At 38.7% G+C, this 22,313-nt stretch overlaps 1 protein-coding gene across 8 annotated transcripts in view; it reads right to left on the reverse strand.

Moving 5' to 3' along the window:
- Positions 1 to 22,313, reverse strand: part of LOC112155935 (adhesion G protein-coupled receptor L3) — a 315,029-nt gene that overhangs the window by 291,779 nt on the left and 937 nt on the right. The window lies entirely within an intron of this gene.

Consider the following 22,313-nt stretch of genomic DNA (forward strand, 5'->3'; position numbering starts at 1 on the left):
AAAAAGATGTCAAGTATGCTGAGTAAAAAAAAGAAAAAAAAATGATGCAATGTTTTCTTTGCTAGACCCGAATATCTGCAGTTACTTTTTCTTCCACTCATATCCTGAAAAAATGAGAAATCTCAACAAGCAAACAGGGCTTGTTTGATTAATTTCCAATTTACCATTTTCCACTTTGTTCAAAAGGATGAACAAAGTGGCGATTCAAAGTAAGTAATTCTTTTTATTATCTCTGAAATTAATAACCTGTGTGAAGTAAAAAAAAAAGCCTTTCTTCCAGCAATTCTGTGTAATGAACTTGCAGGACGAGCACAAGGCTGCTGCATGATAATTTCAAATAGAGCGCAACGGAAACACGCAGACATGGCAAGACCGGAGACGAGCTCCTGTGGCTTGACAGCAGAAAGTGATAGCAAACGGTCCCTATATGGAAGAATTACAGCGTGGACTGTGCATCCTTTAACCGACACCTGACAAGAGCTTGTAAAATGGGCCGCCACCATTAGTGAAGAAAAACTGGACCATCATCCTTCCACTTACCCATAAATCACGGAGCTGGTTTCTGTTGAATCCATTGACTGTATACGAAAGTGAGTGTGACGTCACCTATAGAACCAGAAATCCTCCTTATGGAATGACTGTCCAAGTCAGTCTGAGACGACGTTTCTATGACAACCACCCTCACCAATCCGGAGTGAGCTTAGTGGAACTTGTATCTATCAATTGTACTTTTGAACAGTTCACGTAAAGGGCCAGTACGCACCACCTACTGTTATCGAGGCTCCTGATTGGTCCGTTTATGGAATCACGAAAACAATAAATATTACATCAAATATTAGCACTTTAATTTGTTTATTAGGCTCAACTCATTTTCACAAGAAGCGGACTATTTTATGTGAGGTGTGACACGATGTCATGGCAATGGCTAGCAAGAATGCTCCGACCTCGCTAGCCAGCAGAGAAAGTGTATAGGTGCTAAGCGTCATGTAAGGTGATACAAAGCATATTTTCAGAGATGAAAGTTTATCTCCTATGCATTAAATAGATTCCATAAAAGAATTCAATAGAAACTCACTTTGTATTCCAGACGATGAAACAAATAGTGTCCTAGATCATTTTTACTACAAGAAATATTCCCCAATAACTCTAATCATTAAATGTGCATCAATGAAGAGTTTCTCACATGTATTAATAATATTTATAAACACACATGGAAACTACATCAAGCAATAAGGTACGTAAGACAAAGACAGACAACTAAGTATTTAAAATTAAACAGACATTACAGTTAATGGTAAATTCTGACAGAGATACTGGCATGTCCATCATAGATCCATTTGAAGGACAGACATCTTCATTACTGTCATGCTTTTTGGATAAACTGTGGAATACAGTATGTTCCAAGTTTCTGCTCTGATAGAAAATAACCCTTTTCAATTTGACGCAATGCAACAACAAAACTATGGAGACGGACATTGTTTTAAGTCAACCTGGAACTCAAAAAGTTCTACCGCCCGTCTCGTTGAAAGTCAAAAGGAGATCGAAGGGCTTTGTTTCTTTAAGATGCCGTGTGCCTTTCCTCTGGAGAATCCTTTCCGCTGTTCTTTCTGGTTTGACAATATCAGCGAGATAACCTTAACCTAGATCCGCCACTGCCACGCACGCGGCACAGCAGAGGTCCTCTCCACTGCTACCTCTGAAGTCCCAAAGCACCACGCCCGCTAAATCACATTTACTGAAGCATATTTAACATGTAGCCCTGAGGAACATCAAAAGAAAGACAAGCTGCTTTGTTTCATGAAGGGGCGAATGACTTTCTTTTAAGGCTATTAAAACACGTTCAGAGCTCCTAAACTCAGAACAACTGGAACTGAGGTGGACAAGAAACGGTCGACTATGCATTTGATATTCTAGCAATAATAAATGGGATAAACAATCTTGCTTTAAGGCCCCAAAGCACTTTACAGTCACAGTCCCATTCATACACTGATGGCACCTACCTTTACCCACCAGAAGCAATGTGGAGTTCAGTGTATTACTCTAGGATGCTTCAATGGGAACTTGTGTGCACATAGAGGCAAAAGAAACAGGATTTGTGCTATAACTCGTCATAACAACTGAAAAAAGGGGCTAGATAATTTTTTTTTTTGTTGACAGTAGTTGTCTTGAACCCTGTTTCTGGTGCTGTACCATTCCAGAATGGAACTCCTCAACTCAGGACCGGTCAACGAAGTTCAGTTAGAGACCTAAATCAAAAGGGGTTGCACTAAAACTATCAGGAAATTCGTGAACCCACCCTTCATCTGAGGCCACGACCTCCAGGCTGCAAACGAGTGGATAAAATCACAGATGGAGAACACAGGAATAAAGTTCCTTCACAGGGCGTGGGGTTGGATGGGGTCAGTCTCCTGGGAGTGGATCGGCTATTCTTTCGTACTGAGCAGAGCCAGCTGTGGGGGGTTTGAACATCTGGTCTGGTGGTGTACTTCCACAAGAACTGAAGGCGGTGGCTGAAGGAGGAGGAAAACGTCTAGACGTTCTTGCTGTTAGATCGCTAACCTCTATGACACCTAGCTGGGAGTTGGAGGACGGATGCAAAGATATATGAATTATGGCTCAACTTTTGGCTTTTACAGTAACCGGTCACATGAGATGGGGAGTTGTAAGCTGGATATTTCAATATTCTTGCATCATCTTAAGGTGGCGCATTAAACCACTGACCTATTTATGCACCCCCTTTTGCTGCCCCCTCTACCTGTGGTAGTGCTGCTTATAAAGTATCTTTGTCACAAAACTCCTAGCTTTGTGACAACTAATGAGACTTTAGGTATTAACTTTATTTGTACTTTATACAATAACAGCAGGAGCTGCCATCTGCGACTTGGCCCCACCCACATCCCCAAAGCAGAGGCCTCCGTCACTTTCAGCACTCACACATCCAGCTCCAGGTAGATAAGTTTATCAATTTGAGCAATCAAATGAATACTTGCTCTGCTTCAACTCTAAAGTTTGTCATTTCCCAGATAATGTAACTGAAATGAGCAAGGTCACCTGTATGTTAGGCGTGGCTCTAAGTCTGCTCCTCTGTGAGTCAAGAGTCAATAAATCACAAGATGTTCCAAACAGGAAACTGTGGTTACAAGTCGTTATTCAGTTCAGTTACTAGTGGATTAGTCACAAGGGTCCTTACAGATGTATTCATGTGGGTGAAAAATGGGCAAATCTGTAGGGTTCATGAGTCAAAGTCAAGGCCCGGGGGCCAGATCCGGCCCATTGGGTGATTATATCCGACCTTCCAGATCATATTAAATTTTATTATTAATGGTCTGATGTTATCTTGCGCTGGTAACATATTGCAGCACATTCCTACTCTCAAGTCATCACATGCTGATGTTTGGCTATGGACCCGGCTTGTCAAAAAATTAGGTTTTGGGTGTCCTCAACTCGTTGTTTTTTGACATTCAGTTAAATCAAGGCTCCTCAACCTCTGGGCCACAAACCGGTACTGGTCCGGTACTGTGACATGGACCACACTGGTATCTTAACCCTACCAGACAGTTGGTACGGTGCCAGAAGTGGACAAGGCTAGGGTTAGGGTACTAGTACCGGCTGCTTCAAGAAGTTCGGTCCGCGTTAAAAAGTTACATTTTTAAAGTGTTAAAAATGTAGTTTTAGAGTGTTCAATAGATGTTTATCATGTTCGGCCCGTGACCTATGGTGTGTTTTGGATTTTGTTCCCCTGTGCAGTTGAGTTTGACACCCCTGCTGTAAGGAGACACGTGGATGGTCCACACGAAATATTAAGATCATAGACCACTTGACGAACCTGTAGAACTATCAGTTATGTACATTATTTCCTACATACATGCTGTAGACGATAGGTCGTAGTGGACACTTGTACCACAAGCAAGGAAAAGTAGATGCAGGAGTATCGTACAAGTTTTTCATTTGTTTAACCCCCCCAAATTCTACAGATTGTGCTATAGGGGCTTGTTAGAGCTTTTCACGGAATAAGTATGTGTTCCTAGAGCGACCCATCCCATTTTTTTTTCCTGGAGAATGCTTGTATTTAGCCATAAGGTTGGGACTCCAATGCTTCACGAACAACTAGAGTGCTGCGTAAGGGCATCATACTTCAACGTGCAACTTGCAATAACCTTACAAATACTTCACGATACACTTACCACGTGCATGACAGTGGTACCTATGCGACCAATCCTCTCTACGACCCTTCATTGACAACCCAAAAACCACCTGTACAGGTCAACCCAAGAAAATGTTCATAAGATTTTTCCTTAATAAAATATTTTACTTTTTTGTTACTTAAAATGGTTTCTGCAGGTTTTTTTTTTTTAACTTTAGCATGTTTTTGATGAGAATATGGGATGATGGGACAGAAAACTCAAACAGTATAAGACATGCAGAGGCAGATGCTGGCAGTAGTTTCTTATGCAAAGCAAATTCTCACATCTGCTGCTGTAACTGTTAAAAGAAAAAAAGCCATGGCTATGAGTGCTACAGGAAAAAAGTGAAAAGTGAATATGTTCCAGAAAAAGATATATAGCTGTAGATTGAAATAAAAAATGACAGACCTTTTTTTTTTTTTTGGCTGGAATCAAATCAAAGAAGTTGAAGAGGGCAGGAACCCCACGGGGTACTGAGGGCAATCAACTTGGCTGTCACTCTCGATAGCCTGGTGAAGTGGCATTTCGCCAAAAAATAAAAGTCCACAAATACAACCCCAAGAAGCCCCAGTAAAATACTAGACGGTAGGTCAAATTTGGTTGGAAAAACTGCCAAATTCTTTTCTCTGTCCATTTTTTTTTTTAAGTTTTACAAACATTTTCTTAACTAGACAAGATGCCTGGATTGATGAACGCGCTCTCATTCTGTTAGAAGTAAGCAGGAACAAAAAAAGATAAAGAGGGGCTTTCGTTGTTTCCCCGCAGTGCAGTTATAAAGAAGGCTAGAAACTGTCTCTCCTCCTCTTTAAGGCCTCCACAGCTGCAGAAAAAAATCAATGCACAAAAGGCACTTAATTCCTGCTCACTTTCTACTTCTTCTGCCAGTGTAATTAAAAGTAGATTCTACAGACTTTCTGATCCACTTTTCCCCATCAGTCTGACTTGAATTGTTCAAAGTCTCCGTATGAAACGATTTTTGTTTTGACAGTTTAGTCATATTTGGAGATAAAAGTGAGAAATATCAATACATGTGTATAGTATAGCAAGAAACTATCCTTAGCAAACAAAAATCAAAGATTTTAGTTGCTACCTATCCAGTTCCATCCTCTGTTGCCAAATTTAACACAAACCAAAATGGTGCAGTTCCCCATATGGCCACTGGAGGCTGGTATCAAAATGGAGAAAGTTACCATTCTCTAGTTATGACCATTTTTCAAAAGTTTTTTTTCTGATTTACATTTTCCCCATCAGTCTGACTTGAATTGTTCAAACTCTCCCCTGGAAATGATTCCTGTTTTGATAGTTTAGTCATATTTTGAGATAAAATTGAAAATACTGAATGGCGACATGAGAACGTCTGAACCTTAGCTAACTAAAAATAAACTATTTTAGTTGCTACCAATCAAGTTCCATCCTCTGTTCCCCAATTTATCAAAAAACAAAAATATTGTAGTTCCCCAAACGGCCACTAGATGCTGGTGTCAGAACAGACATTGATTCCATCGTTAATAATTCTTGTTTTTAGTCAAATAAACATATAAATTTAACATGTTCTGGTGTAATGTTTGATGTTTTTGTTGTTATTTGTTGGGGTTGGTTAAGGACCCCTCCACGGAAAAAATTGACGTTTTGAGTATCCCCAACTCGTCGTTTTTCCAATTACATCAATGCTCCCCAACCTTCGGCCTGCAAAGCGCTACTTATCCGGTACCGGGACATTGATCGCACTGGTACTCTAACCTTTACTCGGCACTGGAAACAATTCGGTACCAGATAGAGATCAGTAACGGACGCAGATTAGTGTAGAATACGGATCAGTACCGGTACTGGACGCAGATTGATACCAGATACAGATCGTTACCGGGCACGGATCAGTACCAGATACGGAATAGCATCGGTACCGGATGTGGATCTGTACCAGATACAGATCAGTACCAGTCACAGATAGGTATTAGTTACAGATCGGTACAGAACATGGATCAGCATCAGAAAATGATCAGTACCTGATGCGGGTTGGTACCAATTAGGGATTGGTACCGAACACGAATCAGTACCAGATACAGATCAGTACTAGATGTGGTTCAGTGCCAGACACAGATCAGTACCAAGTACGGATTAGTACCGGACGCAGATTGGTACCAGTTACAGATCGTACCGGACATGGATCAGTACCGGTAATGGATGCGGATTGGTACCAGACATATATCAGAACCAGTTCCAGTTGTGATAATGGTTCAAAACGGGTTACCTGACATGGAACGGGCTAGGGTTACCGGTAGCAGCCGCATTCAAGGTTCAGTCCACGTCCGCTACAGCATCTGACAAAACGACCGGACCCTAATTTGATGTGAACAGCCAGCACGTCAAAAAAAAAGACAAGTTGGGGACACCCAAAACGTCAATAAGTGAAGTGGAAGGGTCCTTAACCAAATGTCAGTATGTGACAAGTTGGGAATGAGAATGTGTAGTACACCCCTCCAGAACCCAGTAGATAGAGATTATTAGTCCAGTACATTTATGCTCATTCTGACGATTAACTCTTTTTTTAAAGTCAGTTTTATTCAGCAAAAAGCCAAAACTACGAAGTCCTACTGAGCTTCTCTGGTCCACCTTTTCCATTAAGGCAACACAAAAAAGGTGTAAATCCTTTTTACACCACTGAAAGCTGCAGCATCCAACACTGATAACACCAGCTGAGAAACATAAATTAGCAAATTACCGGTGTGGCTTGGCTGCGTCCGAGCTGTTGGATCCATTATTTCTGCTCTGCTGCAATTGCAATAGGCCTCTCCAGCTGTGTCCGACATGGCGCTGGCTAAGGGGGGGGGGGCTTAACTTAACACTGACCAAAAACCAAAACAAGACCACGGGAGCCAAATTTTGGATGACAACAGCACTCCTGTGGTCAAATTGAAAAAAAAAGAAAAAAAAAAAAGATCTGCTAAGAGTAACAATCCTGCTTTTGAGATAGCAGTTGGGATCAAGAAAAAGTGGAACAAAGTGATTCTTGTTGTCTACACCAATCAATAATGAGCTGCTCATTAGCAGAACTTAACTCAGAATGGAGAAAGAAAAAGAAATGAAAGACGGGGAAAAAAGTGCTAAAATAAAACCAGGATATCAGATAAACTCCTGCATTCCACTGACGTCTAACAAAGCAGTGACTACCTCATTAATCATTATAGGCAGAAATTCCATAAAGCATTGACCTAGACTGACCAGAATGAGCTCATTGTCAAGTGGCACAGTTCAGGTTTTATATTGTCCAAGTTAGCATTTCAATGTGCTGAGCTCTATGTGAACATGACTTTTAGCTCCATTTATTATGTATGAGCAGGTTAAAAGGGGTCCACGAGAAGATTATAAAAGCTTAACATTTTGATGAGATTAATCTAGCCATCTATCGTTGCATGCAAAAAGCGGTAAACCAATTACAATGAGGCAATAAACGAACAAAATAACATTTACATCTCTATAGTTGCACTTAAAAAAACAATTGTTGGTTGAAAATAATAAAATGATTATTTCTACCCAAATCTATATGCTATTATAGCAATAAACTACTACTTTGTTGTGTTAATATGTGCAACATGATTTATTGGCGTTGTCAGTACATCATGACCAACAAGCAGTGCTTCTAGATTTGTATAGGTTAATGTAACAAACCAAAGCAGGCGTGGATTAATCCATCCCTCCAAGGTACACCATCTTGAACTGGTACCGCCTTCTGAACTGGTACCGCGTCCTGTACTGTTACCGCGTCCGGAAATAGTATTGCACCCTGAACTTGTGCCGCATCCTGAACTGGTTCCGCGTCCTGAACTGACACCGCGTCCTGAACTGGTACTGCGTCCTGAACTAGTACTGCGTCCTGAAATGGCACCGCGTCCTGAACTGGTACCGCGTTCTGAACTGGTACCGCGTCCTGAACTGGTACTGCGTCCTGAACTAGTACTGCGTCCTGAACTGGTACCGCGTTCTGAACTGGTACCGCGTCCTGAACTAGTACTGCGTCCTGAAATGGCACCACGTCCTGAACTGGTACCGCGTTCTGAACTGGCGCCGTGTCCTGAACTGGCACAGCTTACTGGAATAGTGCAGGATCCTGAACAAGCACCGCATCCTGAACTGGTACCGCGTCCTGAACTGGCACCGCGTCCTGAACTCGCACCGCGTCCCAAACTAGTACTGTGTCCTAAAATGGTACCACGTCCTGAACTGGTACTGCGTTCTGAACTGGTACAGCTTCCTGGACTAGTACCGCATCCTGAACTGGTACCGCGTTCTAAACTAGTACCGTATTCTGAACTAGCATCGTGTCCTGAACTGGTACCGCATCCTGAAGTGGCACCACGTCCTGAACTGGTACCGCATCCTGAACTGGTACCGCGTCCTGAACTGGTACACCTTCCTGGACTAGTACCGCATCCTGAACTGGACCCGCGTCCTGAACCTGTACCGCGTCCTGAAGTGGTACTGCGTCCTGAACTGGTACCGCGTCAGGAACCGTAACTGCATCCGGAATCAGTACTGATCTGCTTCCAATACATGTACAGATCCACGTCCAGTACCAATCCGCGTCTGGTACTGAGCTAAGGTTAGGGTTAGGGCGAAGTGTGAGTTACGACACCAAGTCTTTCATATATCGGAATAGAGTTGCAAAAGAAAAAGCCTGGAGCAAGATTTTTGAAATTAGTAAACACGGTAGTATCAGGTAGAGACAGAACACCATATGCTAAAAGTACGCTGAAGAATGCCTGTTTAGCACGTTCTTAACCGCACATCAGTTTATACATAGCATAACAACCATACCACAGAAAAAAACTTAAACAGAACAAAACAACAAAACATTTTTACCCAGAATGCAAAGGGCAAGACTTCCGCTACCTAATATATTTGCAATCTAAACGCAATATAATTGAGTGTAGATGGCAAAAGGTAGCAAATGGTTATATTGGTACATGGACATAATATACAAACGTTAAACCATAAAACACAAATTAATAAAGTGTCAGATTTCATTTAATGTAACAAATACCCATTTTTTTAGTGTGTTTGCTCCGCCATAAGAGATATTTAAGTCATGAGGATGTCCTTTGTTGCCACGGTGAAGCCAGAAAAGTGGGCAGTGCTGCAACTATCAATGCAGCCTCTGTAGGAAGATGGAGTATCACTGCAGGGAACAGGAAGGGAGTGGATGTCAGCTGCCTGAAGAGGGATATCTGACATCTCAACTCCCACTGTCTGTCATTCTGTCGTCCCGATGATGTATGGATGGTATATGGCACCGCTTGCCCAGCAGGGCCAGTCGATGCTACCACGCTGAGGAATGCTGTCTGTGGTGGAGTCATGGGAGACTTTGACCCCTTGTTGTGGAATGACAAAACTGGCTGAAGAGGATTGGCCCAGGGACCATGCGTTTGCTTATTATTATTATTTTTAAAACCTTTAAAAAATCTTTAGGGAAGTCACTGTTTATACAGTTGCTAAAAAAATTTTATTTAAACATGTGAGAATTTATAGTGTGGTCATTGATAAAAACAGATGAATTCCAGGAATTATACTTAAGACCGTCTGTTCAAGCTCTAAAGAGGATGGCTGATGCAACACAACTATGACCCAAAGCATAGAATTAGGTCAACAACAGAATGGCTTCAACAGAAGAAAATCCAACTTTTTGAGTCCTGACCTCAACTCAATTGAGATGCGTGACCTCAAGAGAGCAAATCACACCTGACACTCCAAGAATATTGTTGAAAAGAAGCAGAAGACATATAGAAGTCCAGTATTATGCAAGATCTGAGCTGTAAGAAAACCATCAGAGACCCCTCCATGCTGGTCCTGCAGAAAGAGACGCAAAAAAAAAAAGACCGGTTGTTGTCTTTCTTTGCATTAGGGGAAAATCGCATGCCAGTGCTGTTATCTGTTGCTTATTATATGGTTGAATGGTCTGGATGGCTCACAGGCTTTCTTCTGACATAATGACTGATTACAGTCATGAGAGTACTCTGTGAGGAACCCAACAATCGCCAGTGACAGAGTAACCATTGCCCAGTTCTTTTTTTTAGCAATCATGACTAACAGTGGTGGGCATTGGGTCATCAGCCTTGCAGTGCCTTTTTAGCAAATTGCATCATTTAAAATACACATAGAAAATTCAGCTTTAAAGGACTTGAAATGTAGCAGATACCAAGACAACATTTACTTTAGGAGTAACACGTGCAAAACTAAGCATATGAAGACCTATCTAAGACCAGGCATTGCTACACAAAAGCAACACCAACCTGAACCGGAATAGTTTAGAACGTCATCGGCAAATAAAAATGTATCAGTTCATTTTGAGACGACTAAGGAGGGGTAGAGATATTTCTAAAGACTTGCTGTCACTATGCAATTCAAAGGTGAAGTATAAAGCTACATTCACTGCAGTTCTATGTTAAATCACTATACAGACATGTTGGGCAGGGTAGTCTGGCATCAAGGTAGAATTCTCATTGCGTCATCCAATCAGTAATTCGGCTTTCACCCATGACGTGTTGATAAAGGGTCCAAAACCAACATGGAGGAGTATCTGATTGTTCTCCAACTGAACTTTATATTGAGTCTGCAATTAAAAGTTCCTCAAATTTTATTCCTAATTTTATGGGTCACCTCCTTAGACGAGTGCAAGTCATCAAATTGGGTCATAGAGAGATGGAAGTACCGCTGAAAGCAGCCATCATTCAGATACCAATCCTGCAGTAGATGGTGAACCGCATTCTACTGGGAGAGTCTCTGAATGATCTCATGAACCCAAACATGGAGGCATACTTATTAGTAGACCCCTTCAAAATAAAATAAAAAAAAACTTGATCGCTCCATGTCTTCCTTGCATTGACTGTATATAAGATATACAGAAACAGCTGATGCTTCCATGAAAAACATTAATTTCATGCGCAAGTTGTGTTTGGTGTGAACGGACCATATTTGGCTAAACACTTTTTCAGGGGTTGGGGGTTCTTTATAAATAGGCACTCTTAAAAGGTAAAAACTGATTTTTTTTTTTTTAAAGGAGGCTGGCGCCCTTGGAAAGTCAAATCCAACACTCCTGAATTCAATCCTATACTATTGATTCAAAAATCAATTTGCTCCAAGTCACAAGTGCAGATAGAGACACTAAGATAATGCACATTTTTTTTTAAATTGAACACTTTTGAACAATTTCATAAATGTATTGATTATTTTTGCTAAAATCAAGAAAAAAATGAGTTCATATGAATTATTGTTTCTTTTCTGCCTGGAAAAAATCTGCACTTTAAACAATAAAACATCAGAGATTTTCCAAACAAAGCAGCTTGAAGGATAATATGCCTTCCATTAGTCTGTGATTACACAACTTTACTAAAGAAGGCTTTTATCATTCTGTGCTTTAGCTCGCTCCTAATGTGCAGGTTTTCATAAAGATTGAGGTCACCAAGCCGAGCAAAGCTAAGCACGCTAAATTGCAGATGCAGCAACTAGATAAAAGAAAGTGATCCTGGTTTTTTTCTTTTCCTGACCAATTAGTGGTCAGATCAGGAGGTCCCAACGGTTTAGGGAGGCGTAAATAGCAACCGTCATTTCCATTCATTTGTATGCGGCTGCAGGTGCACTTCCTTATTATGCATTCAAGCCAAAACCTGCCTCACAAACAGGCTATAAATTAAGTTCTTTTAGAGCTTCGCCTCAGAGAAGCATTGAATCTCTGCTTGAATCATTATCACTGGTGTAAAGTTCACAAAAATAGGGGTAAAAGGAGGCATGAGCGCTGTAGAAGCGCTGCAAAAAATGAAAAATAAAGATGTGTCGTGCTGTAAAAGTCCGCGCAGACAAAATGCATCAGGCTTAACAGCGTAGTAAAGAACTTGATCTACTGCAGCTCTGTCAAGCGGTGTCACATTGATGGCTTTTGGATACCTTTTTACCACAAACACAGTCATAATAGAGGTTTGCTTTAAATGCTACGTTGACATTTTTTGGGTCTACATCCACAGAGACCGTGCCCCCTATTTTTTTTCTCAGAACTTAATACTTCATTTTAATTGGTTGAAACTCTATGGTGCAAACTTATGTCTTCGAAATAAAGATATTACTATATATTCTGTACAACAATGTGCACTTAAAAATCTCCAAAATATGGATTAATTGTGATTGTGCGTACAGATGTCAAAGCAATTTTGAGAGGCATGTCAAAAAGTCAGCGTTTTTATGAGTTGAGTACAAGGTTGAGTATTATTGGGAATATACTAGCTTGTGAGTTGTTGCAGTCACGTGTTTTAGCAGTATTAGTATGGTTTTTTTACATGTTCCAAACAAGATTGGACTTTAGGCCTACAGATACTGTGGCTAGCACTTCTAATGCGGCTAACACTTAGCGGTGACAAAATGTGTTTTGTTTTTTTTATTTGTTACTAACAAGTTTGTGAGTTAGCATAGTCACAGTGAGACATTTTTTAGTGGTATTAGTCTGGTTTGTTGAGTGTTATTGTGAATATGCTAGCACGGCTAACATGTAGCAGGGTCAGACTGTTTTTTCTTTTTTTTTAACATGTTACTAACAAGGTTAGGAGTGAGCGTAATCACAATAATATTTGTTTTGTTTTTATTTTTTGCAGTATCAGTCTGCTTTTTAGTCACAAACAAGGTTTAGTGTCATTGTGAATACGCTAACACAGCTAACATGTAGCGGTGTTGGATTGTGGGTGTTTTACGTGTTGTAAACAAGGTCGCGTGTCAATTTGAATACAGTAACGCGGCTAACTGTGAAATTAGCATTGACACATTAACATTTGTTGAAGTGTTATCCCTCTGTTTTTTTATGAAACAAGCTTTGGAGTTACAATTATTGTGAATACGCTAATGCGGCTAACATATGTCACAAACAAGAATAAAAATCACTGTGAACACAGTTAATAAAGTCTGACTGACAGACAGTCTTATCTCTGACTTTTTTGTCTCGCTCAATGCACCTTATAGTTTGGTGTGCTTTATATCAACCAGGTCGCAGACCGGTACTGGTCCGGACCAATTGGCACCAGGTTAATTAGACCAGTTTTTTTCTATGGAGTCCCAAAAATCTTTTATTTTGAAAAATAACTGGATTCTCCAAGCTATAATCACTTGAGGTGTAAAGTTTAGTCAACGTCTGAATGATCTTTTATTCTGAAAGATCTTTAGGTTTTGAAGATTCTTTCAGTTACATTTCAGCCACTAGAGCACTAAAAGTAGTCCAGAGGAAAGTTGTATGTGGAACATTTCTTTGCAAATGAATAAGGGATTAGTGCATTGAACAAACAGAAATGTTGGGGTCGTTCCACTGGTGTTGCTATTATCAATAAAGTTGTATTCAACTATACCTTTACTTTGTCATTCCCCTCCACCCGCGGTTAAATCCTCCAGGGCTGACCGGTCCGCAGCCACAAAAAAAGTTGGAGAATGTGGCTTTATATGACATAATTTTGAAAATAAACCATTCGTTGACGGTGCGCCTCATAAGCCTGTGCGCTCTACGATGCGGAAAAGATCTTGAAGAATAAAAGTGCTAATTTGATCAAGAACTTCTGACAAGGTCGCTTTACTTTACTTTAGTTCGTATCTGCAGGGAAAAAGAAAGAAAGAAAGAAAAAAAAAAAACACTCCAGTACAACAACTGCATTCTGCAATTACATCTGCAGGAGCTTGTTAATTCTTAGCGCTCATGAACCCTTTCTATCTCCGCCTGAAGAGATTCTGTTAAAGCGTAGCTGCTAAGTGTTTAGGCTCCCCAAGGACAACCAAAGTGTCAAACTAAGGGTGGATGGGGCGGCTAGGAGATAATTAAAATTGCAATCTTAAATGTAAGAATTTATTCAAGCAACGGTGAGGATACACTAGAACTTGACAATGAGCCCGCCTCGCAGGCTCTGCCTAAACTCAAAGCATAAATGAATGTGACACCGCAGCCTCAAAATGCAGCTACGGCTCAGCGTTGTCCCAATTTAATAAGCAAAGAATGGCAATGAACCCCGAGTAGATGTCACAGACACCCAAAGCTCTTCTTCCTAAAGAATTTAATAGTTTTACTTTGTGCCAAAGAGAATTTCTTTCTTTCCCCACGACCTAAAACAATCTCAGTACAGCAAGGAATTGCGACAAGTATTTGTAACCACACGATGAAGGCGTTTGCAATATCCTGTAGTGAATTAGAAATTACTAGCATACATAATAGTGATAATAAATATCAAATCAAAGCGACATGCTTGAATTATTTACAAGCTCTGGGGTTCGCGAAGGGAGGGGTTTGTGAAGATCACAGTTAAGATTTGTGACTGAGGTCAGGGTCTGTCGCTTGAAAATAAATGCAAATGTTTCCATTGTGAAAAAGTCAGACGGTTGGGGAATTGTATGCAAAGAAAAATAACTCCTACGGGTGTATAATGGCTTGCAAAGATAACCAAGAGGATGAAAATATTGTGCCCTTCAACTTACTTAAATTATTCTGGTACAATCTCACTGAGGTTTGCCTTAAATAAATGTTCTGGCTGCTTTTAGCTTTGTTTTTAGTTTGCATGAATTCTATTTATGACTTAAAGACTTTATGCCACTAGCTAGCTACCATACGATTTTGGTAACTCAAAGACTTGTTAAAGCAGAATGGTAGCAAAGTGTAATATCATGCTAGATAGAAAATTTAACTTTTACCATAAGTTGCTTTACAGAATATGCACTATTTAGCAGCTTTTCTACGGGTTCTGTTGTTATTTTTCCCAAATGAAGCTAAATAGCTCAAAATTTATTCGGTATTATTTATAATATAGCTTGTCGATGAGAATTAGGGCTGCCACGATTAGTTGACTAATTGACAACTAATCGACTATTAAAAAAGTCGACAACCAATTTAGTAGTCGATTAGTCGTTACTTTATATTATGTGGAGTCACAGTGTAGTAAAGTTGAACGCTATATTGGCATTCTGCTAGCTTTTTGGCATTTATTAAGGTTTTTTAGGCTATTTTGGTTTAGCCAATATTTTAGCTATATGCTAGCTGTTTTGGCTAATTCAGGCTTTTTTTGTTTTTTAGGCTATTTTTGTGTTAGGTTAATTTTTCAGATATATGCTAGCTGTTTTGGCTAACTTGGGCTTTTTTGTTGTTGTTTAGGCTATTTTGGTTTAGCTAATATTTTAGCTATATGCTAGCTGTTTTGGCTAATTCAGGCTTTTTTGTTTTTTAGGCTATTTTTGTGTTAAGCTAATTTTTCAGCTACATGCTAGCTGTTTTGGCTAATTCAGGCTTTTTTGTTTTTTAGGCTATTTTTGTGTTAAGCTAATTTTTTAGCTACATGCTAGCTGTTTTGGCTCATTTAGGCCTTTTTGTTGTTGTTAAGGCTATTTTGGAGTTTAGCTAATATTTTAGCTATATGCTAGCTTTTTTGGCTAATTTAGGCTTTTTTTTTGTTTTTTAGGATATTTTTGTGTGAAGCTAATTTTTCAGCTACATGCTAGCTGTTTTGGCTCATTTAGGCTTTTTTGTTGTTGTTTAGGCTATTTTGGAGTTTAGCTAATATTTTAGCTATATGCTAGCTTTTTTGGCTAATTTAGGCTTTTTTTTGTTTTTTAGGATATTTTTGTGTGAAGCTAATTTTTGCAGCTACATGCTAGCTGTTTTGGCTAACTTAGGCTTTTTTTGTTCTTGTTTAGGCTATTTTGGAGGTTAGCTAATATTTCAGATGCATGCTAGCTGTTTTGGCTAAGCCTTTTTTAGGCTAATTTGGCATTTAACTAATATTTTAGCTGGCTATCAGCATCTTCAGGTATCGTCACTTTGCATCTTCTATGGCCAAATTCATTTTACAGCATTCTATCTGGGGAATGCTAGTGTGAATATATCTAGTTTTAGTTAGTTTAAATCTAATAACGGTTAAGATGTGTGTTTAACATCCACTTTGTGCATGACCCGATTAGTCGACTAATCGGAAAAAATAATCGGTGATTAGTTGACTATTAAAATAATCGTTTGTAGCAACCCTAATGAGAATATAGGCCCATGTTTTGTTTTGTTTTTTTGCCTTTCATTGTGTTTTTCAAATGTCTGGTGTAACTGTGACATCTGCACAGTCTACTGTTTATATAAACCCTTTATTTTATGTTCCAATGCTCTAATAAACTCTCGTCAAACATTCAAACGACTAAAAACGAAGCCTTGATGTACAAGCATCAATTCTCGCAGTATCTTTTACAATGTTGTTACTAATTCCTCTTCTCTCAAAGGACCTCAAAAATTCAGATAAGCCCCTTTAAAGTTCTACAAAATAAAGCAACAATTTGTCTTTTGTCTCCATCAAGCACCAGCTGAAGTCTCCATCTCAACTCGAACCCATTTCCTGCCATTTCAGTGTTCAGGGTCTTGTGAAAGCTTGTGTCGAAACCTTTGTGTTCAAACTCTTTATGAGACCGGACAGCCAAAGTGTTGAGAGGCATGGACCCTGAAGACCTTTTCTTGGCCATCAGCCTTCTTTTTCTTCTTTTTTTTAGCTTTTGCCCCTCTAGTGTGTGACATTCCTGCCAGAGAAAGGGCCCCAGCTGAGTGACCTGCCTCCCTTCTAACAGCACGATAACTAGAGTCTTAAAAGACTAGGGACCAGATCTTACAATGGGGTGTGCATTTTTATTTATTTACTTTTTTCCACAGCAGTTTTCAAGGAAAAGCCTCTCAAATTCCTAAATAGCGCTAAATGTTTTAGTCGTCGATGAGTTTCCCTGAAGTTAGGACTATACCTATCATTTAAAGCCACAAACATAAACCCCTGTCAACCCCCCACCCTCCACCTTCTCTGAAGATGTTTTCGCCATGCTTAGCATGTCAGCATCAAGCCGCGGGGATAAACAACCATTCAACTGCAAAATAAATGTTAAAATCCCTCATTTTGACAGCATGTCTTAGAATCCAGAGCGCGTCTCTTATTCTCTAATTTGTCAAGCATCCCAAGCAAATGTTTCCTCTGATAAGTGTAAAAAAAAAGGATATTCTTTATAAAAACACATGTACATTCAGCCAGATTGAACACAAATGTTTCAGGTAAAAACAACACACTTTTTATACATATTTGTATTAGTAGTAATATAAAAAATACTGCATACATTTTTCTTTTCACCTAATTTTTTTGTATTTGCGAAAAGTTATTTTTAAAAATGTTGGCAAACTGGCAACAAAAAGGCAAATTTGTAGAGCCCAAAACAAGTAATTTGGAGGAAAATCTGTGAGGATTGGTGTGTTTTCTAGCTTAGCCTAAAACCTTAGCCCCTCCCCCCCTTTACTGTAAAAAGGGTACCCTTACTGTCACAAACGGGCAGAGACCCAGTTCCATGTGCAGCAGGTTTATTAGTTCAGACAGGAACTAAGCAAAGATAAAAGTCCACAAAGCTAAATCGGGGTCAGACAGGCAGAGGTCAACCACAAGCATGGGATCATCGAAGAAGACTCTAGAGTAGTCAGAGTCCAGTCGAGGGTCAGAGCAGGCGGCGGGCAATCAGAAAATAACCAGGGTCAAAAAACAGAAGATAAGGTCCAAGTAGAAACGCTTGGTAATGCAGGCAGAGTGGGACAAACAATACTTCGCACAGAATGAGGCTCCGTGTGCTGCTTTTATCTTCACCGGAGTCCATGCAGACATAAAATCCTGTCCACCTTTGTCATGGGAGGGATTACACATCAATATACGGGTAGGGTCATCTGGACCCCATACGATAGCACAAGTATTAACCTGTATTGACCTGTTATTTGTAGAATGCCCATTCAAAAAATGTGCCTGAATATTTTTGCTAAACGGGCCCACTGAGCGGTCTACAAATCCATTCAGGTTTGCCCATTTTTCCCCTGCTCCTATTCACGTGGAACTAAGACTTTCTAATACTTGCTCTAAATGACTGTGTTGTAGAGTGGAGACTATATCCTGTTTTATAATTATTTCTTCCCCTCACAGTCCCACTAGGTTTCAGTTTCAATCATTTACAGCTGTTTCACTTAATTAGTCCTCAGCGTATTTAGGGTTTTTAGTCCGTCTTTAAACATCCTTTTGATCTCCTTTGTTTCAAGTCGATTTAGTTTGTGATTTTTAAGCTTTCGTCACATTTGAGTTAATTTATTAAAGCCTTTGTTTCTGCTACAAAGCCAATCGTCTGAAGGAAAAAAATGTATCTCTTTGACTTTAATCCGACATTCTCTTTGTGATTTAGACATGACCATTGTGATGTTTCAACTCCAACAATCGTACAAATAACACGCTTCATCATCTGCAAACGTGATCAGTTTTTTAGGTCAGAATGATAGAAATGTTTTGCTTTTACTCAAACAATTGCACCATTTTTGCAAAAAACAATAGTGTAGGTTAAAGAAAAGGTCATTTGTATGTATTTTTTAGAACACATTTTAAGCAAAATAGTGCAAACACCCTTTTTTTGACCAAATAATTTATGCTATTTTATAAAAATACTGAGTCTATACACAGCTACTGTCTAACCGTCTCAATCAGATGTAGATCACAGTGTCTCATAACTGCAGCTGAAGTCCTCATAGGCCTTTTTCTCCTTCTGATTAACCCCCCCAGTATATTTAATCAGCAATCATAAAAGTCTCCTCACATTCAAGAAACTGGGAAAAGCTATTTCCTGCAATAAATGCACGAACAATCAATCTTGAAAATAGCGGGCTATAAATTCTTCCCTCTGTAATTGAATAAGTGTGTGTCACCGCTGCAGGCTGCATGAAAAAAAAGCTCTGCTTTTCTTGTGAATGGTCGGCGTACGGAGCTCGGCGTGTCGCGGACTGGCGGGTTATTGTATGGACTAAACAGGCAAAAACGCCACACATTCCACATGTATGAAAGGGCTGCCTGTGCGGTATCCAAGGAGACCGGAGGTTTAAGTAGAGATGGTGCGCTTCGTCTCATCTCGACTGGACAGCATCGCCCACAAAAACCCACCATGAAGTGGACGACCATGTTCGTTCAGTCCGTTTTTGTGTGTATTTTCTAGATTTGGGATGTTCTTTTTGGAGCTTTAGGCAGTGTTTTTAACTTTAGAGTTGCAGCTTTAGGCAACGTCAGTCAAGTTTCTACGTTGCTGTGGGTTAGCTTCAAGCTAAACTCTAAACCTGGCCGTTTGTTTCGTCACCGACTATGGACAAAACGCCTTAAATAATATTTCTCTAAACTAATACTAAAATAATAATGTGCATGATTAATAATGAGCCTGATTGATCAAATACCCAAGACTGTTTGGTCTTCTAACTTAAAACTGTATCTAAAAATGTAAGAAATTATTTAATTAAATAGGATTTTTGGGTATGACATCAATAAATATGAGAAAAGTCGCCAATCATATGTTTAGTATAAGTATATTTTGGTAAGAAAATTTGAGAACTTGTCCAAATAAATAGAATTCTTATGGATAAGATCATGAGTCACAAATTGTGGGATTAAAAAAGGATTATCTTAGAAGTAAAAAAAACTACTTTTTTAGGTGTGACACCAATACACTGTAAATAGTGAATAACAGGATCAATTAACAGAAGTTCTGGGATTTGCTATATTTAAAAAAAATACTTTTTATCACATTAAATATTTGAGTTAAGTAAAACATCAACTCTAATAAGACAAAAACTTTTAATTAAATCCAATGTTTCACTTTTTACAGTGTAGCTATGAGAAAAGTTAACAATATTAGGTTATAACACAAACATTTTGAATAAGAAATATAAGAATATGCCCAAATAAATAATATTTTTGTGCATGACATTAAGAGATATGAGAAAAGTCACTTATAACAGGGTTACAACAACGGCATTTTAGTAGTAAAATGTAAGAAATTTACCAAATGACTACTATTTTTGCACATGACATGAATAAATATGAGAAAAGTCACTAATATTAGGGTTATAACATGAAGATTTTAAATGAAGAGTGTAAGAATTTGCCCAAATAAATAAAATGTTTATGCATGACATTAATAGATATGAGAAACAGGGTTATAGCAACAACATTTAAATTGTAAAATGTAAAAAAAATGACAGCTATTACAGAACTTCTGTTAATTGATCCAGTCATTCACTTTCTTTAGTGTAGAAATGAGAAAAGTCACCAATATTAGGGTTATAAAAAGAACATTTGAAATACAAAAACTAACTATTTTTCCAATTAACTGATATTTTCTGCAATAAATATGAGAAACCTAACTAATAACAGGGTTATAACAACAACATTTTAGGAGTAAAATGTAAAAATTAACTAAATAACTTATATTTTGTGCGTGGCATAATTAAATATGAGAAAAGTCACCATTAGTAGGAGTACAACGAAATCTTTTCAAATAGAATAAATAGGAAATTTGTCCAAATAAAGAAGACATTTACAGACATGGGAAAAGTCTCATTAATAGGGTTATTTCAGGAACGGTCTATATGAAAAATGTAAATACAATGACAAAATAAATAAGATTTTTGTGAATGAAATCCATAGTAATATGAAAGGTTATCATCACTGAGGTTATAACAAGACAATTTTTGAAAGAAAATGTAAGAAATTAACTAAATAAGTAATTATTTTGTGCATGAAAATAACTGGTATGACAAATATCTTCAATAGTAGGGTTCTAACAAGATCATTTTAAAGGAAAAATGTAGAATTGTGTCCAAATAACTAATATATTTGTGTGTGACATCAATAGAAAAGTCACCTATCGTAGGGTTATAACAGCATTTCAGAAGGAAAACATTTATAAAAAAAACTTTCCAAATGAAGACGATTTTTATGAATGAGATCAATAATTATATGAAAAGTCCCAGAAAACGTTTTAGGAGGAAAATGTAAGAAATGGTCCAAATAACTGATATTTTTGTCCATGACATCAGCAGATTTAAGAGTAGTAGGCTTTAAATAGACATTTCAGAAGAAAAATATAAGATTTTAATTAATGAGATCAATAATTATGAGAAAAATGTTATTATAAGATTATTTTAAATGAGAAATATAAGAATTTGTCTAAACAATTGTTAATTTTGTGCATAATATCAATAGTTCTGTCTATCCTAAGGTTAAAACTAGAAGCAATTATGTGAGTCACAACCAGAAAAGTAACATTTATTGCAGAAAATGTCTTATATTTCACACAAAACAGCTAAAGTCTTCATTTCCACATGGAAGACAACCATCAAAGTGGCTGGGATTCTGCAATCCGTGCTACAAAAAGACCGCAAGATAAGAGTAGCGACGACAAGAGAGGCGAGGGAGCAATTATTTTATGTTCATGCACTGCGTCCCGGCAGGTATCACACCAGCTGCTGAGTTCAGCGGCGGTTCGATGGAGTAGGAGCCGGATGACGCTCCACAAGGAGAAAAAAAAAATGCAACAAAGTGCAAGTTGACATAACAGTTTAGTCACTAAGCATCAAATGTCCTCCTTGAGTTTCCCCTGGAGGGATTTTTTTTTTTTAAGTGCTGGTAGAGACAAACTGTGTGTTCATGTTGTGTGTAGGTAAATGTGTGTCATCTGCTGCAGGGCAATTCCATCAATGCAGATTATGTGACAGATGTTGCCGCAGACACGGACAGAGGGGATGTAATTGTCACAGAAGAAGAGAGAAAAGGCATTCAAAAATAGTGAAAATAAAAAGAAAATGTAATTTTGCTTCAACAGATCACCTCAAACCTGAGCAGGAATTTCTGTAAAAAAATGAGTAAAAGTTCCCATTTGACTAAACTGTTCATGCTATTGATGACGGACAGAATATCTCCTTTTGTGACAGCATGAAATATTGATGCATGCTGTGCAGCATTCTTTGCTGCAGCAGATATTCCTGCCAATGAAGTTGGGAAACTGTAAACAACCATATGGAATAATAATACATGTGTTTATAATTCATTTATATTTTAGGGAATAGTTGTTTTTCTATGAAAAAATGTGGATGCCTACAGCAGTGCATCTCACACGGCTAATGCAGGCCTGCAGAGGAATCTTCAGCATCCCATTCAAACCCTTACAAGAGCTTTATTTTGAAAGTTTGAGTCGGAATCCAGGTGCGTAAAGATCATTTTTCCAAACTCCCAAATCGGACGAATTAATTATTCCAATGGGGGGGTA

This window comes from Oryzias melastigma, linkage group LG18 (assembly GCF_002922805.2).
Source record: "Oryzias melastigma strain HK-1 linkage group LG18, ASM292280v2, whole genome shotgun sequence".
NCBI classification, from domain to species: domain Eukaryota; kingdom Metazoa; phylum Chordata; class Actinopteri; order Beloniformes; family Adrianichthyidae; genus Oryzias; species Oryzias melastigma.